Genomic DNA, 4358 nt, shown 5'->3' with positions numbered 1-4358 from the left:
AGGGAAGCCCCAGACTGTTGATCACTTGCCTCCCTGCTGGTTCTTCTACACTCTTGACCCCCTCAACACATTAACACTCAGACCCACAGTGCACATATACACACTCAAACACAGTTATAACAGGCAGCTGAACAGAACTACAGTTAAGCCTAAAAAGACAAAGAAAAAAAATAAAAAAACACCTCATATTCTCATTCATGCAGAGGGCACAAAATGTCGTTTTTGTGAGGCTGTATGGAATAACTCATTTATCACACACAACTAGAAAGAGTAAATATACACACGCATAATTACAAAAACATAGACAGATAGGCAAACACACAAAGACACCCAGAAGCAGTCACCCAGCCATACACACCACACACCTAACCACTGATAATCCCCTAGACACAGGAACACACACACTGGCACTCACACACATGGAGTATCATTATGTTTATCACTGTGAACCAGCCCACCGACACCCATCACTCTAATTCCATTTGTCTGTTTAGATTCGTTTTGCTTTAATCCTCCCTTGTTTGTGCACATCTGCAAGCACTACAACAGTAAGAGACCCAGCAAGACCGGGAACGATGGGGAGACAGAGCTCGCAGGAAGCACTTTCCCTCCTGACAACCTGTTCCCTCGCAGCTCCAGCAGAAGGGCTAGGCAGGCGTATCAGCTCGCCCAGGGAGAAGCTCCCTGTCCCAGCCACGGAGCCGCCGCCGCCGCCACCATCGCCAGGCCCGCAGGCCCCCGTAATCACTGCAAACAGTCAGACAGTCACACAGGCTCTCACACCAACACAACATTACAGGCTTTTTACACAGTATTACACCACATCTTATTATCCCATTGAAGTCCCTCTATTAGCTCAATTGGATAGTGGGATTTTCATTTGTAAATTGGGGGATTTTAGATTAACTTGTCTGTCAGCAATGAAATGCCCCCTGAGACTATGAATTATGTGACCAATCACTGAGGAATCGATGCTCGCACACATAAAAAAAAGCCTCATCTCAAGAGAAAACACAACTTTGACTCAGATTGTGTCCTCAATGTAGACATTTTGGAGCGTCACAGCTATATAAAATCTCTGAAGACATATTTTCACCCGCTCTGATCCTGGCACATTTACTTCCTTATTCTTGTACCAAGTCAACAAAAGAGCTGTTTTATATTGCCCATAATTCTCCAGTCTAATAGGGAGTTATTAAAGAGATAAACATTAGCTGCTCTACACACCTAGCAGCAACATTATGCAGAACTGAAGCTGGTTGGCTGAAAGGAGGCGAATGAATTTCCCCTCTTCCTCCTCAGGCCTTCCATTCACACGCAGTGAGAGAAGGCAGGGAGCAAAGGCACCTCCAGCTAGTCAAGAGACCCGGCAAATTATGAAAAACGCCTCTCTCCGTCCTAAATGGAGGCCGAGCTCTTTAATGTGGCACAAAATTAGAACCTGGGGGAGGAAGTGTGGCCTGCTTGATTGGCGAAACCCCTCCTGGCCCACAACCATTCCTCCCCCTCCGCTGTCAAAGCACACACACTAGATAATATCCTGTGCCTGGTGGCACTTTCTTGTGCCAGGAAAAAAGTGAAGGACCCCTAAGAGAGCCCAGGGGTGTCCATAAAGGTGCCTAATTTGACAGTTTACTCCTCAATTATTTAAATAGATCTAAGGAGGCAGTGAAGAATGAAGCTTTTCCTGCCTCCTCACAGTCAAAGCAGAGAGAGACCTTTCTCCATGGTAGCCATTTTCAATTATGCTCTGCGGGGCTGTCTTTGATACACAGAAGAGCTGTAGTGGCGGGGCGCTATATCAAATAAACAAATGTGTGTACACAAGATAACAAAGGGGACTTGTGGATTTGGTTCAGTCTGCTGCAAAGAATTTGAAGTTCCCCTGCACTGACAAATTCGCAGATTAGAGACAAACTTTGCAGCACGTGCATGCAAAACGGAAATGTCGGCTGCAGCGATGCACTCGCCAGACCCCTCAAAATCCTATCAGCACCTTGCACCCTGGAGGAGGGAACACTCACGGAGCTGGACAATGTGATCTTCCAGCCAGGGAGGGCACTGGAGGTAAGTGAGGCCGGGGCCAGAGATTACCAAGCGGGTGAGGAGAGATCCTAAATAGAAGCAGAGATGTGGCATTCAAAAAGCCTCTAATCCACATTGTTTGGTGGGTTTTATAATAGGGGAGGCATTATGTAGGATGAGCAGTCCTAAGGTGAGTTTTTTTTTTTACATTTATGGAACAAACAAAGAAAACCATTCTAGTTTGAAGTGAAATGTACTATCATGTCTGCAGCTGTTTTCAAAGTAAATACAGTGAAGAACCATCATCTCTGCACTAAAACAATGCTGCAGTTCTTAAAGTCCGACTCCAATCATCTTTTGTAAAAGTGTTCCGAGTGCTTTTTTAATAATGAAGATGCCATTTTCAGCAAAAATGTAAAAACCTGTGTCATTTTCTAGGACACAGTTTCTCCAAAGCAGCAGGAATTCATTAGAAATTCGCTTCTGAGTTGTGGGTGGGACTGTTGGCTCTGAGTAAGCCTCCAACCACTTCCCATCATCCCGTTGTTTACACTCTCTCCCACTAGCTTACAGTCTCTCACAACCCCAAAGTAACATTATCGGTGCAACAAAAATAGTGAGCAATATTGGAGCTAGATATCTGTACAGTTTTGAGCCAGATGTCAGCTCAGACGAGGATCTGTTTTTCAACAAGTGGATGTATCAGAATGGAGCGGAGCAGCGAGCTTGTGGCCGATTGTATTTTCTACATTCCAAATAAACTTTTTTTTCTAATGGTATTTTTTCGTCTGCTCCTGATTCACAACAATTTGAGAAAAGAAATACTCAAAAATGCAATTTTAAGCCTAATTGTATATGTCCTATCACATTAAAAAAATGCCACAAGAAGATGCTAAAAACACCAAAAACACCTTTTTTATCAGAGTGGGTTTTTAAAGATGGGGGGGGAAAAAAACACTTGTCGGTTGCAAAGTAGCTCAAATACAAACAGTAACACAATGAAGAGGCTAGCAAACACCTGTACAAATAAACTTAAACCTGCAAACACACTGTGCCTCACATGCAAACATCTTCTCAAACTCAAGAGTGGCAGCAAACAGAAACCTGAGACAAGTCAATCATGTCAACACAGTCTGCTGTTAATGGGTCTAATTGCAGCCAATACACATTGATAAGGCTACTTAAATGTTTGCATGGAGGGAGCACAGCAAGCTGAAAATATGTGGAGTTTTGCACAATTATCTTGCAGCCTTAGCAAAGCAGGGTGGCACCTGGTAAACACCCTTGAAACAGGTTTCTTATGCTCGGGAAGCAGATCTGCGGGCGAAAGTTTTCAGAGTGTGAAATTCTGCTAAATCTGTGGCCAGCACAGTCTCATGCCTCTCACACCCTCTATTCTCTTCCCCAACGCTAACCAGCGCACCCCCTACCCTCCGCCTCTCCTCACTCAGTGCTTCCATCCAGCCAGAGAGAGGAGAGAGGAGTGGAGATAGGCCCAGTTACTAAAGCTGTCTTTTCAGCCCCGGCTCTCGCTCGGTCTATCTGAGATGCACAGCAAGCGGAGGTGTCGCTTTTCTGTTGGCATTTCGGACAGTATCTACTTATAGACGAGAGAAAAGGAGAAAAGAAAAACAGAAGGGGTATTATCAGAGAGGGATGAGAGCAGCAAAGGCATTTTGTCTTTTTATTCCCCTCCTAAGCCCTGGGCTTTGCTCCCAATCCGATTGGTCGATACGGCCAGGGATGTAAATGAAATGCAAAGAGGAATAAGGCTGGCTTCCCATCTCCAGTGTGCCCCCCCCCCCCTCTTTAAGTCCCCCTCCCCTCTTTCTCAGTCTCATTCTGTCTTGCTCTCTGGCTGTTCCTGGTGTTGTGTTTTCTGGATACCCATTCACAGACTTTTTGCTCTCCGTGTTTTCGTCTCACCCTCCTCAAGTCTGCCTCACCCCTCCCTCCCTAACGCTGCATCCCTCTTCTCCTCTCGCTGGCTGGGCTGGCGGCTCTTATCTCCTCAGACGCCCCACATTCCAGCGTTGCTGTGGCTTCCTGCCTGCATCCCTGGTCACGGCGATTCCATGGGTTCCCACAATCCTCGGCTGCTTGCTGATTTAGGGTGGGCAAGTGACTCTTGGAAACAGTGAAACGGCGAAACGGAGGGGTAACAAAAAGACAAAAGTAAAAAGGTTGACAAGATAAAAATAAAGTAAAACAAAAAACAAACTGAGAATAATCAGAACAGAAACATTTAAAGAGAGTAAACTTGAGGTTTTGCTCCATTTACTATTGGCTTAAATGTCAAAACAAACAGAAGAAATGCAAAAGGAAAGCCCAAA

The sequence above is a fragment of the Oryzias latipes genome, chromosome 22 (assembly GCF_002234675.1).
Source record: "Oryzias latipes chromosome 22, ASM223467v1".
Classification (NCBI taxonomy): domain Eukaryota; kingdom Metazoa; phylum Chordata; class Actinopteri; order Beloniformes; family Adrianichthyidae; genus Oryzias; species Oryzias latipes.
Note: the sequence above shows the minus strand (reverse complement) of the source record.